The sequence below is a fragment of the Orbicella faveolata genome, unplaced genomic scaffold (genome assembly GCF_042242905.1).
Source record: "Orbicella faveolata isolate gen_17 unplaced genomic scaffold, um_ofav_v1 contig_36, whole genome shotgun sequence".
NCBI classification, from domain to species: Eukaryota; Metazoa; Cnidaria; class Anthozoa; order Scleractinia; family Merulinidae; genus Orbicella; species Orbicella faveolata.
In genome coordinates this window covers 16,275,445-16,290,297 of record NW_028301565.1, presented here as the reverse complement: position 1 = coordinate 16,290,297, position 14,853 = coordinate 16,275,445, and the positions used below count along the sequence as shown (strand labels likewise).

The window sequence follows — 14,853 nt, the reverse complement described above, 5'->3', positions numbered from 1 at the left end:
AATAACCCGCGTGTAACCTAAGCCCGCGTGTGCTGCGAGGGGGATTCTCTCGTATATATAACATTTGTAATGAGCAAATTTCATAAAAAAATGTTTATGTGCGCACGATTACAATTTGATAACGATAAAAGAGGTAAAAAAATCTTAATACATTTTTTTTGTAATTGGATAATGGATACCTACGCCATTCGCACGTTACCGGTAATTACGCGCGCTTTTGGCTTCCTTCTTTAATGTGTGGGGAAAGCGCTACTGACTTTTTCGCTCAAAAGAAGTTCTGAAAAGACTTCTTTTGGATTTGGAAATTTGTTCTTGATATGATTAATTACTAACTGGACTCCCGCCCGTGTCGTACAATACAGGGAGTAATCTTGTTCTTAATTTAAGATGTTGACATTTCTCGCGCGATTATTACTCCCCTAATTGTATTCCACGAAATAATATAAACGACAACAAAGACAACAACAGTTTAGGCACTTCCTTGATAAAAGATGAAAGAAGGCAAAAATCCTAATACAATTTTTTAACAGGAAGCTGCGATAGAACTGCTAAACAACAAAGGTGCGATATAACTGATTTTGAATGGTCAAGCATTCTACAGTTTGGTGTAGCGCAAGTAAGAGAACGATCACCGAGGATTGCCCTGGATTTAAAATTGGATTCGATTTTCATGGCATATAGAGGGAGATGCTGCTGTACAGGGTATGGTATTGGGTCTCGCTGCCCTCAGCAGAGTACTGATTTGGGGCGCGTCCAGGGTCTGAACCTGTCCCTTACAGAATGTGGTTAATTGTATTATTGCCGCAGTCGATTATGTTTTATACAGTACTCGACAATTCGAGATCAAGACATTCGCCGATATTTAGCAAGTCTTAGTCAACAACAGATAATTCGTAATAATTTTCAGGACAATAAAATAATTACATGGTCGTATATAGATTTCGGTATTCTTCAATTCTAGTCAGTTTTTTGTCCTCAGAAAACAGGCATCTAGAAAAAAATTGGTTGTTGTTTTTATGGGGTAAGGCATTAAAGATTTTCTTGGTCCTGAAATGGTCCGAGGCTTCAAACACCCTGCTTCACCACTACAATAAAACATGGTTCAAGTGCTCGCCCCACGGGATCCATATCTGGGTCAGTCGCAGCGGGAAGTTGCATAAATTTTAGAGGCTTATCTGTGTCTGTTAGTTGGGCTGAGGTTTGGTCACAAAGCCAATACTCGAATCAATCTGAATTAAAAGTAATCAATCGGTTTAAATGGAAAGACAACGAATGTATTTCATTTCGAGACCGAAGTTTGAATTGCATTATTTGCTCAAATAATGATAGTACCGAAAATTTGGGGCACAGTTGCAAAAGACGCCCTTCAGATTCCTTTAAGACTTTAGAAGAAGAGTTCAAAATTTGGCTTATTTGAGCAGCCAATCAACATAATGCCCCTATAAGGCACCGGGCTCAGCCACATAAGAAAGATTGTTATGGTCCTGGTTCCTGTGTGGAGCTGGTGAACGTTTAATTAGGTCTTGCATGTTGTACACCAAATAGGCTTTGCATTCACAAAAGCAGTTCATTTTAAATGGACAACATTGTTAGCATATACTCAGTAGCATTCAGATTGCGGTTATGGACCGTTCGTTGAGGCTGAATTTATCTCGACCTTAATGTTCGTCTTTTTAAGACGCCGCTAAGACATCGATTGAAATGCGTTTTAATTGAAGGTTGACATCTATTGTTGTTTTCCAGATTCTATGAACAAACGCTTTTTAATTATGTTGCCATGAAGTCCGTGGAAAACTGCTGGTAAATTTGCCTTCACAGGAAACTTAAGATTATCCAAACTAAAAAAAACCTAACCGGATACACGGTTTCTACAGCTAGAGCAATGAATAAAGTGAATACCGTGCGGTTATAGTAAGTGTTACCGTCTCTCATTTCCGTAGCTTGTCGCTGATAGCAGTCGACCCTACCTTCACTTTTTCAGTCCGTGGGGGGATTAGTGCTTGCGAAAATCTGGCTCTGATGCGGTGATTTTGGTTAATCCCATTCTCCTAAATATCCTTTAGCAGGAAGCAACAGATTAGGGTGGTGCAATCTCAAGCATATTGTCCAAAAAGTGATATATTGTTGAACGTGCGAAGTTTCGAGAAGACTTTAAAAGTAGTATACTATGTTGGAAATTAAGCCTCATTTCGGCCTTCCCCTGCCTTCCCCTGCCTTCCCCTGCCTTCCCCTGCCTTCCCCTGCCTTCCCCTGCCTTCCTTGCCTTCCCCGTGCCTTCCCCCGCCTTCCCCCGCCTTCCCCCGCCTTCCCCCGCCTTCCCCCGCCTTCCCCCGCCTTCCCCCGCCTTCCCCCGCCTTCCCCCGCCTTCCCCCGCCTTCCCCCGCCTTCCCCCGCCTTCCCCCGCCTTCCCCCGCCTTCCCCCGCCTTCCCCCGCCTTCCCCCGCCTTCCCCCGGCTTCCCCTGCCTTCCCCTGCCTTCCCCTGCCTTCCCCTGCCTTTCCCCGGCTTCCCCTACCTTCCCCTACCTTCCCTGCCTTCCTGCATACTGATTTAGATTTCCTGCATACTAATAAGCGTCACTCTAGTACAATGAAGACAAAAGGTTTGCCCAGACTTGCCCACCAATAGTTAACACAGATTGGTGTATTCCAATCTCTATTATGTTTTCAAAATAAAAGCGCGCTTTCCAGTATCACTCTCGCAATTCGTTTGTTGGGAAAATTTATCTTTAGACTTTCAGGTTATCCTTGACGTTTATCGATTATTACCGTTAAAATGGCTTGCTTGACCATAAAAGATATCGAAGCTGCTTTGAACGCTTGCGTATCAGTCCGCGATTGGGAAGCGTTGACGGAATCGATCCAAATTCCTGAAGTGATGGTACTAATGGCTTATGAGGTAAGTTTTATAGTTATTTGCTTGTTGTCATTGCCTTCACCGATTCACTCCATATAATACTGTTTCTTCTCTGATCTTTGATGTTTCTTTTCCTTTAGCCCTGCGAGAACCATGAATCCGTAGATGCGGCCGCAGAAGTCATGAATCACGTAGCTGATACGGTAAGTTCAATGTGTATTAGTATGTTTAAACTTTCTTCTGATACCTTTTACTCAGCCCAGCGTACTAATCTTTATAACTTTCTCTTATTCCCGTAGATTGAGTCTAATGAGGAAAGAATAAGTGCGTTGGAAGAAACTGATGCTGCGGTGAATTTGAGTGACGATTTGGTAAGTTTATTTTGGGTTTGTTAAACATATTTTGTAGTTTGGTAACTGGAAATGAACCGCGTGGCGCTACAAAATGTAAGTCACATTCATAATTTACTTTGCCTTGCGGCTGAATTGTATTAAACTCGTCATTGTGTTCTAAAAAATTATGTGATAACTATATGTTTGGAATACAACTTTGCTAACATTAAACTTATTTTCGTTCTTTTTTTTTTCAGAGTAATCACAATTCACGGTTCCTTCTGGAAACGGTAGATGAATTATTTGACGATGTAAGTTTTGTGTCATGATCGCTTGATTTGATGAACTAGTTTCGTTGCAAAATTACTGTTATTGTCGTGTCCTTTGTCCAGTAAACTTAAGTACTTCTCTGTACTTATTTTCAGTGGTATGGTGAAGTGGATCAAATACCATCTTGGAATCCCTCGGAAACCGTGAGTGAATTTGTTTGTTTCTAGCGCGTTTCGAGTTTGTTAAAAGTGGAATGGTATCTGCTGTTCAAAAACATATGTTCTAACTGATATTCAGTTCTATTGATCAAGAGTGTTTCATTGTTGTTGTGATCACTAATTAATTTTTTTCTTGAGTGAGCGAAACGTGATTAAATTATTCATGATAGAAATTTCAATCAAAACAAATGCTACGTTGTTTCAACGAGAGAGACTATTTGTTAGTAATTTTCCCTCGACTTTTACTTTAATAATAAGGTAAATAGTGAAGGTTTATACTAAGACTAGGTAACAATTAATTATAGGCTATTCAAACGGGTGACGGGCAACCACCAGCCAAGAAACAGCGCAAAGAACATCGCTGCGACACCTGTGGGAAAACGTTCGCTCGTCCTAATCATCTAATAACTCACCAACGTATGCATACCGGTGAGAAACCTTACGAGTGCCCGCGCTGCGATAAACGCTTTGCTGACAAGTCGGTACTCAATCGCCATCTCAAGGCACACGAGAAGGGAGCCACCGAGCGCACCTTCACTTGTGCCACGTGTAGCGAAACATTTCACCACCGCGCATCCTTTAACGCTCATATTCGCACCGCACATCAACCACAACCGGCTCCCATCAATAGAAATCGACCTGCAACCACAGAAAAATCAAAAGACGCACCAGCTGTGAAACGAAGCAAGAAATCTGCTGATCCTGCTACTCCACCAACAGCCACTCAAACCTCAGCTGCTACTGCTGGTTCTAGCTGGCAAGAAGATTCAGTCCTCATTCCTTCAAACCTCATTCCCAGTAGCGAAGAAAATATAGCAGTAACATACAGGCAACACTGGCCTCAGATCCGTACCCGGTTCAGCCGAGGTAACAGACTCCAAGACTGGTATAATTTCCGCCTATCGACGATCAGTCCTGTCATCCTCAGAGAACAGCTGAGCCGCATTTTTGCTGACCAACCAACAGTCTTCAAAGTCAACTTCTCGTTTGGATTTATCCTCCGTAATACAGAGACTGGGGCCCTCCAGTATCATCATCCATCCGCCAACAACAACTTGGTGTTGGAACAACCGTTCCTGGTTTCCAATCAAGACGATTTAGAAGTCGCTGGAGAAGGTGACAAATGAAAATACGTCTCTCAAGTGTGAACTGGACCACGCTAGGAAAAAACTAAAAGAACAAGAGGAGGAGACAGCGAGACTGTGGGTGGAGCAGGACGAATTAGAGCAGTACAGCAGGAAAAGCTCGCACGAGATTCATGGTTTACCAGAAAATGTTTATTCGTCGACCGAAGAAGCAGTCTTGGAGATAGCAAAGGCGCTGAATGTTGAGATGACACCTAACGATATCGATATTTCGCATAAACTCAAACGCAAAGGAAAAACGTTCATCATTGTCAAGTTCAGCGGCCACAAGATCAAAACGAAGCTGTACAAAGAAAGAACAAAATTAAAGAACTTCAACATAGTAAGCGTCTTTCCTAGCTTCAGTAACGCCGCCTCAGCCGGTCAAGCTCGCATTTTCATCAAAGAGAATTTGACGGCATATCGACGTAGCCTTGTTGGTAAAGCAAGCAGTATACGGGAAGACGGCACCATTTGCAGTCTCTGGACAAGAGACGGAAAAGTGTTTGTAAAAACCTCGCCGGATGGAGCGCCAATCAGAATTGTCACAGAGTATGACCTAGACAATCTCTAACTTTAAAAGCGCGAACTAGGAACTTCTGATTTTTTTTTTTTTACCTGACTGATTTACTTAGGTCTTTGTTTACTCGTCGACTCGTTATGTTTACGAGCTTGGATGTATAATCATGTTTTTTTTTTTTTTTTACTTCCTTCGATACGTAAGAGAGGAAAGGGAGTAGGTCTTTAGGAACGAAAGAGGTAAGTGCCCTAAACTCGAAATTAGTTTTGCGTGTTTTGTTTTGCTTGTCGGTTTGATTTTTTTTTCCCCGTAATTGAATTTCAGTACTTGAACTCAAACTTGCATTTTCTGGCACTACTTACTCAGCGGTTTCTATAGCTGCACATTCCATGAATAATCTTGATTTTAATGAGAAAACTTGTAATTTGATTTCACTTAACGTGCGAGGCATAAGGGACCAAAGTAAGAGGAGGAGCATTTTTTCTTTCCTCAAGGATCAGAAAGCATCGTTTTATTTTCTACAAGAAACGTTTTCTGTGGTCGAAGATGAACCTATATGGAAAAAGGAATGGGGAGGGAGAATGATCTTTTCTCACGGCAGTCGCCATAGCAAAGGGATATGCATTCTAATCGATCCATCAATGAAAGAAAACTTAGAGTATTCTTTTTCAGACAACGCGGGTAGAATAGCGCTAATTACGGTGAGCTTCAACAGTATTAAACTGTCACTTTGTAATATTGACGCTCCCAATAATCCAAATGATCAACTGCAATTCATTCAAGAACTTAACAACTGCTTGAGAGACAAAGTAGAGTTAACGACGCTGATTGTAGGTGGAGATTGGAACTGTACACTAACAAAGAAGGACAAAAAAAGTGGTTTAATTTGGAGGCCAACGAACTTTAGAAATGCGATTTTAATAACAATGGATATCTTTGATCTCATTGATAATTAGAGAGAACGGCACCCTAACGTAAACAAATATTCATATACATCGAAGGCTTTGAATTTAAAATCAAGGATAGACTATTTTTTAATATCTAAAGATTTGAAAAAATTCGTTAAAAAGGTTGACATTCAGACATCAATCGCTCCAGATCACCAAACGATCTTTCTATCTTTAAATTGGCCAAAGGACACACCCAGAGGCCCCGGCTTCTGGAAATTTAACAACACATTGCTTCAGGATGAAGATTATATAAAAGATATTCACGACAGCTATCCTCAATTACATCAAAAGTACTCGGACGTCCATGACAAACGGATTTTTTGGGAGCTCTTAAAAATGGAAATTAGATCAATAACTATCGCTTTCACCAAGGCAAAATCGAAGATCATAAACACGCGAGAGCTCGAAGTCAAGCAGCAGTTAGACACCCTTGATGCTATAATCTGCGATAGTAGTGATCTTCAGAACATTAACCGTGAATTAAAACTGTATGATGATCTCAAAAAGGAGCTACAAGGGCTGTATGAACGCAAAGGGAAAGCGGCAATGTTCAGATCCAAGTGTCGCTGGTTGGAGAGCGGAGAGCGCCCAACAACTTACTTCTTTAATCTAGTGAAGAGAAATTACAACAAGAAGATAATTACGAAACTTGAATTGGAAGACGGTCAGGTTATTGTCGATGAAAAACGGATCCTGTCAGCAATAGAGTCTTACTATAAGGAGCTTTACACATCCAAGAGTTTAGCAACTCAGCTTGAATTTGATCAATTTACTCACAATTTAGAAATTCCAAAATTATCGGATGATGAACGCGACCAACTTGAAGGCGAATTGACTTACGATGAATGTAAAGAGATACTCCAAACCTTTAAGGATGGAACGTCACCGGGTGAGGATGGTTTCACAGCGGAATTCTATAGAAATTTCTTTGACATCATAGGTAGGGATCTCGTTGATTGTCTGAATGCTGCTCATGATAAGGGTCAATTATCGATCTCACAACGTAGAGGTGTAATAACTCTAATACCAAAAGAGGAAGAATCGTTATTGAATCTCAAAAACTGGAGGCCAATTACGTTGCTAAATGTAGATTACAAAATAGCTTCGAAAGCCATAGCCAAAAGAATGGAACCCGTACTTCCAATTCTGATACACTCCGATCAAACTGGATTTATAAAAGGTAGATATATTGGGGAGAATATTAGACTTATCAGTGATCTAATGGAACAAACAAAAAAAGATCAAACTACCGGCATTTTATTATCACTCGACTTCCGCAAAGCTTTCGACACTTTGGAATGGCCACTCATACACTACGCATTAGATTTTTAATTTTGGACCAAATTTAAGACGATGGGTAAATGTTTTTTACACAGATGTAGAGAGCGCAATTCTTAACAATGGATTTTCTACCAACTGGATTAAACCCTCAACGGGGGTAAGACAAGGTTGCCCCCTATCTCCTTTTCTTTTTATACTTACAGCAGAATTAATGTCGAATAAAACCAGGCAAAGTGAGAATGTAAAAGGAATTACTCTCTGCAATAATGAAATCAAAGTGAGTCAGTTCGCAGATGATACAAATCTCTTCTGCCATCAGCAGAGAATTCTTTGTTACTTTTAGGAGAATTTGGCAAGATCTCTGGTTTAAAACTTAATATTGATAAAACTAAAGCTGTGTGGCTTGGAAGGTGGGCCAACAACCGAAACAACCCGTTAAATCTCAAATGGGTGCGTTGTCCAGTGAGGATTTTAGGTATATATTTATCATATGACATAAAAGGCAATGAGCATTACAACTTCAATCTTAAAATACAAAAACTCCAAACGAATCTTGACATATGGAGATCCAGACACTTGACCTTATTTGGAAAGGTACTGATAATAAAATCTCTAGGGATCTCGCCTCTTGTCTATTCCGCTTCGAATGTTGACGTTCCAAAGGATGTCATCAATAATGTAAAGGGACGGCTATTTAAATTTTTGTGGAAAAACAAACCAGACAAAATCAAACGTGCAGGTCTTTACCAAGACCACGACAAAGGTGGATTACGTATGTTGGATATTGAAACAATGATAAAATCATTACGTTTGGCTTGGATCCCAAGGCTTCTGAAGGGCGGGCTCCATAACTGGAGGACGGTACCGGATCACTGTTTTAGAAGTAGGGGAGGTCTAAGATTTCTCCTTAATTGCAATTATTGTGTCAGGTTTTTAGATGATCTTCCAAACTTTTACAAAGATGCGTTAAAAGCCTTCAGCGAGCTTATAAATCTCTATTCCGAGGATAGCCCCCGTGATACCGTTCTTTTCAACAATAAAGAAATCCTAATTGGTGGCAAACCTTTCTTTAACAAGGAGTGGTTCTCCAAAGGCATATGCGAAATCCAGGATCTCTTAGATGATAATGGCCGTTTCCTATCTTTTAGTGACTTTCAAGTGAAATATCGATTAACTAGAACCAACTTTCTCCAGTTTTACCAGGTTATTGACGCTATCCCAAAATATCTTTTACTGAAGTCACGAACTTTGGAGTCGTCGGTGTTGACCAATTTCGATGATCTATCGTCCTTTCTTTTAGGAAATGGGGTAGTAATTAACCTCTTGAACGCAAAATCAAAAGACTTTTATTGGCTTTTTATTAACAAGACGTACACTGCTAAACAAACTGGTCCGAAAAGATGGGATTCCACGGTAACTTTAAAAGAGGAAGACTGGAATAATATTTTCAAATCAATTCGAATAATTTGTAAGGAAAACAGATTAAAAGAATTCCATTTCAAATTTATTCACAGAATTATTGTAACAAAGAAAGAACTCCTTAGATTTGGGATCAAAACTAACAGTGATTGTCTCTACTGTGGAGAACAAGACTCTATTGACCACACCTTTTTTGAATGTCAATTCACCGGAAACTTCATTAAAAGCTGTTTGAATTGGTTTAATGATGTCAACAATACTCACTTCAATCCAACTACTGTAGAACTTTTATTTGGTACTCACAACAAAAAGTCTACTGTTGACAAGCTGTTTAATTATACTCTCTTGTTCATGCGTCGTTATATATACACTAGAAAATTAAATGAGGATGCGTTACTCCTTCCGGACTTCATTAACAAAATCAGGTATAGATACATTCAAGAAAAATTTCCTCCTGAGTAAGAAAACAATGCCTCTCCTCTTAAATATCAAAACGTCCGAAATTTTCCTTGCAACTGTTATTTCTTTAATTTGTCTCGTTTGTAATTGCTAAAAAATGTAAAAAATATGTTATTATCTTAAAAGTTATACTGTAGTGAGATTAAGTTTAGATATCAGAATTAATTTGTTTAATTTAGTGATTATAAAAAGAGTGACGATTAATAATTGCATGTGTGTAAGGAAATGTACTGTAATTAGTGTAAGGTGTAAGTACTTGTGTTGTAGTTACTGTTTCTATTGTAAGTATTGTAAGATTTTTGTGTTGTAATAGCAATAAAAAATGTTCTTTATTAAAAAAAAAAAGACGATTTAGAGCGCTTGTATGAAGAAATCAACAACATCGACTTTCTCGAGTGGGTTCGACAACAGCGCCCTAATAGTAAATGGATGGTGGATCTTGTGACCAGTGTAACGTGGTTTGTTTGGAAGATCAGGGATCATCCAATTGGCCGAGGAAAATACTTGCCCGGGTACATCACCGAAAACCGGGGAGTCGATGCGTTGGATCGTAACATCCAAAGAGGTAAACCTTATGAAGATCATTTGTGTTTCTTCCACTGTCTGGCTTTACATAACGAATGCCACACGAAGAATTTAGAGAGAGATACCAAGCATTATTATGAGCAGTACCGAGAAGCAGGTCCATCCAAGAAGAAGTTTCGTGGGGTGAAGTTGAGTGAACTAGACGACCTGGAGCTGTTGTACAAGGTCAATATCCAAGTATACAGTCTCGCCCCCACACAAACCCACAGTGAAGACGAAGACGATGAAGAAAACACTCCTGACATTGCCGCTACACTGATCCGCCGTTCACATCGCCACTACTCCAGCACACTCTACTTAAACTTATACGAAAACCATTTTTCGCACATTAAAGATCTCGCTCGTTACAGTAAATCCTTCTGCTGTTCATGATGTGGCAAGTACTGGAAAGATATGTGGAAATGTCAGCGTCATGAAAGGACATGTGACGGCAAAGTACAGCTCAAGTACCCCGGCGGAGCTTACCATGTTCCTAAAACTATCTTCCAAGAACTTGAGGAAGAAGGTATTATTGTCCCCGAAGAAGCACGCTATTTTCCTCACCGCGCTACCTTCGATTTTGAATGTTACTTTGACAAGGAAAAAGCGGACGAATTGGCGAACACAGACAAGTTAACCTGGCAATCGGCGCATGTTCCCCTCACTGTGAGTGTGTACAGTGACGTGCCTCAGTATCAAGAACCGAAATGTTTCGTGTCTAACGGTGATCCAGGCCAGTTTATTACAGAGTTTATCCAGTACTTGGTCTCCATCAGCACGAAAAGTTCTTCTCTGTTACGCGAACAGTATGCACCCGTGTTTGAAGCGACTAATCATGCAGCTGTCCCTAGCCGTGGTGAGACGCATGAAGATCAACTAGCACAAATACTCGTAGACATCCATGAGGAAGGTCAGCAAGCCGAAGATGAAGATAGTGAAGAAGGAGATGAGAGCCGGGGAATTGATTTGATGGCGAGCGACGATGAGGAGGATGAGGAAGAGATTGAGTCTGAAAACGAAGAAGATCGCGCATTTCTCGACGACGAAGTGAGTGAAAACGATCCATCGTTGTATAGAAGATTGAACGTGGAGTTGGATACTGAAAGGAGACAAGAGAGAAGACGGAGGCGTGAAGATATCGCAGAATGCGAAGATGTGTTGTTTGGTGAAGCACAAACCAGTGATAACAAAGTTCTTAACAAACTAGCTGAAAAACTGAACGCATACATACAAGAATTGCCTGTCCTTGGCTTCAATTCCGGCAAGTACGATATCAACGCTGTGAAAGAATTTTTGTTCCCGTACCTCATTAAGACTAATCCCATCAAGTTCACTGTCAAGAGAAACAATAATCATATGTGTCTGAAGACAGATTTCATCAAACTCTTGGACATTTCTAACTATCTCGCTCCTGGGTTCAGCTATGACCAGTTCCTGAAAGCGTACGAATGCGAGCAAACCAAAGGTTTCTTCCCTTACGAATGGATTGACGGGCTGGACAAGTTAGAGGAAACGTCACTACCCCCTCACCAAGCGTTCTATTCGAGTTTAAAGAACCAAAACATCTCAGAAGAAGAGTACCAGTACTGTCAGCAAGTGTGGGAGGAAAACGAAATGGTCACCTTTAAAGATTTTCTTGTCTGGTACAATAATCTGGATGTAGTTCCTTTTCTCGAGGCGGTGGAGAAAATGAGCGGATTTTGGCAAGAGCGAAACATTCATTTGTTTAAAGATGGTATCTCGGTTCCTGGTCTCACCCTCAAGTACCTGTTCTCGTTCTTGGATGAGCAAACTTACTTCAGTCTCTTCGATCAAGCTAACAGTGACCTGTATCACTCGATCAAAGAAAACAACACTGGAGGCCCTTCAATTATCTTCCATCGCTACCATGAAGCCGGCAAAACAAAAATAAGGGAGGCTGAGAGAGGGCAGACTGCCAATCTGTGTGAGAAAATCGTGGGATAGGATGCCAATCCCTTGTTCCTTTGGGCCATCATGCAAGATATGCTCACCGGTAGCTATACAAGGCGCCTAGCAGAGAACGAGTTCAAACCGAAAAGCTCCATAAAGATGGCGATCGAGTGGTTGGAATGGCTGGCTTACAAAGAGAGAATCCATATTCGTCACCAACTCAACAACACTGAAAAACGTATTGGTGATCGAAAACTCCCCGTGGACGGGTTCAACGCCCAGACGCAAACGGTCTATCAGTTTCACGGTTGTTACTGGCACGGTCACGACGGCGAACTTACCCGTGGGAAAGAATTAAACGAAAAACGAAAGAAACCCATGGCAGAGCTGTTGGAAGAAACCAGAGCCACCAGCGAGTACATTCGCAACAAAGGCTATAATGTGGTGGAAATGTACGAATGTGATTGGCGCCAGATGAAAAGAACCGATCGTGACTTGCGGCAATTCATTGCTACTGAAGTTAGACGAACCCTGGATAAGGTTAAGATCATGAGCCCAGAGCGAATTTTGAGCGAGGTGCGACATGAGCGTTTGTTTGGGTGTGTGGAAGTGGATATACGAGTGCCTGACAATCTGAAAGAGAAATTCAGCGAGATGTGTCCCATCTTTAAGAACACGAACATCAACCGCGGCGATATTGGAGAATATATGAATGCGATAAGTTAATAAAGATGGTGAATTTTAAGCTCGGTAATGAAATGTGAAGGTGAATTAATCAACATGACACGAGCGTGGGACAAAGAAAAATTCTGAGTCCCCGACAGGAATCGAACCCATGATCTCCCGAACACCGGGCGGGCGCTCTATCCACTGAGCTACGAGAACTCATGGAGAGCAAGGCCATTTAACTGAGTTCATATATGACAGGTGTCCTGCATACTGCTAGAATCAACACTATCGAAGTCATCGTGAGTAGTGATAAGTTAATAAAGATGGTGAATTTTAAGCTCGGTAATGAAATGTGAAGGTGAATTAATCAACATGACACGTGCGTGGGACAAAGAAAAATTCTGGCCTCTTTGTCCCTCTGCCAGGGACAAAGAAAAAACGCTTGGAGCATGGTTTGGAAGTGACCAAAGTACACCAAGTGGTTGAGTTTACCCCCAAGCCTTGTTTCAAACCGTTTGGAGATGCTGTGTCTGACGCGAGAAGGGCAGGTGATGTGGACCCCAGTAAAGCTATCATAGCGGATACGATGAAGCTGGTGAGTTTTTGTTTCATTCTGGGTCATAGGGTAGGGGGATTGTATGTTTGTATAGAGAAAACTGATAAAAAAAATCTTGTTTTGCTTTTAGGTGGGAAATTCATCTTATAGAAAAACGATTACCAACCAAATGAAGCACTTAAACGTCGAATATTGCAGTGATGCAGAGGCCAGTCGTAAAGTCAACACTCCGCTGTTCCACAAGCTAGATAATATCACTGCAGACACATATGAAGTAGAATCATGCAAGAAAAGTATTAAGTTAAATTTACCGATTCAAGTCGGTTTTTTTGTGTACCAATATGCCAAGTTGCGCATGCTACAATTTTATTACGATTTCCTTGACAAGTATCTCGATTGCGCTGATTTTCAAATGTGTGAAATGGATACCGATTCAGCGTATATCGCCATTGCAGGGGATAGTGTGGAGTCTTTAGTCAAACCAGAGTTGCGCGAAGAATTTCAGCAAGATAAATGTAACTGGTTTCCCCGTACCGACACGCCTGCACACAAGGCTTATGATAAGCGAACTCCAGGTCTTTTCAAGGTTGAGTGGGAGGGACAAGGGATTATCGGTTTGTGTTCAAAAACCTATTACTGTTTTGGAGCGAAAGACAGGTTTTCTTGTAAAGGGGTGAACAAGAAATGCAACGAGATTAACAAAGACAAGTATCTCAATGTGTTGCTCACCAAACAGAATAGCGCTGGTGTCAATCGTGGTTTTCGTGTTGTGAACAACTCCATGTATACCTATACTCAAGTTAGGGATGCGTTCTCGTATTTTTACCCCAAACGCAAAGTGTTGGAGGATGGCGTCAGCACGCTCCCGTTAGATATTTAAAGTTTTGTAAATAGTTTTTTTTTTCGTTTTTGATAGATTGTAAATAGAGTTGTATATAGTTTTTTCCTCGAAATAGTTTTCTCATAGAATTTTGCCGAAAGATTGTACATAGTTTGTAAATAAATACAGTTTGGTATGCTAAACATGACTTGTTTTCTGTCAAGCCTCGCGCGCTAGCTCCACGCGAGTTTCCACGCCTGGGGAAGAAATACAGCTTAAAAAAATGGCCCTTGAGGCCCTTGTGGCCCTCTTGGCCCGATAAATGTCTTGTTATAAACTGTTTTGTTCAGTTGTAATCCAGCTTTCAAAACGTGAAGATGGTGCGGCGAACGTGTAAGCATTGCCCAATTCCAGGATGTGGGTCAAAAGTTTTAGTTCGTTTGGCTAATCATTTAACTCAAGTACACGAGTTAACAGAGTTAGAACGCAACTATTGGTTACAATTTGCCAAGTTACAGAAAACCAATGTGCTTCGCGTATATGACAAAGAGACTGAACCTAAAACGATTTTTCTGTAAGTCTGAGAGCATGCCGTTCAATTCGTCAGTTGTTATCATGGATCCAAGATGGAAACATCCCTTCCCTGCTCTTGTGGCAGGACCGTCCTGTTGTGGGAAAAGTCAGTTTGTTAAACGTTTACTAGAATCGGGCGAAGACATGATTGAAGGCGCCCCAGAAAACATCATTTGGTGTTATGGCATTTACCAACCCGCTTACAACAAGATGTTGAAAAGTATTCCAAACATCTCGTTTGTGGAAGGCGTCCCTGGTGATTTAGAATCCATGATAAACCCCACCATTCGGAATTTAGTGGTCATTGACGATTTGATGCAAGAACTCAGTAA

The 14,853-nt window shown here is 41.0% G+C and overlaps 1 pseudogene; it reads left to right on the top strand.

The window, feature by feature from the left end:
• Window positions 1-2,774: 2,774 nt before the first annotated feature.
• On the top strand, window positions 2,775-14,151 carry LOC149102433 (uncharacterized; annotated as a pseudogene).
• The last annotated feature ends 702 nt before the right edge of the window (window positions 14,152-14,853 follow it).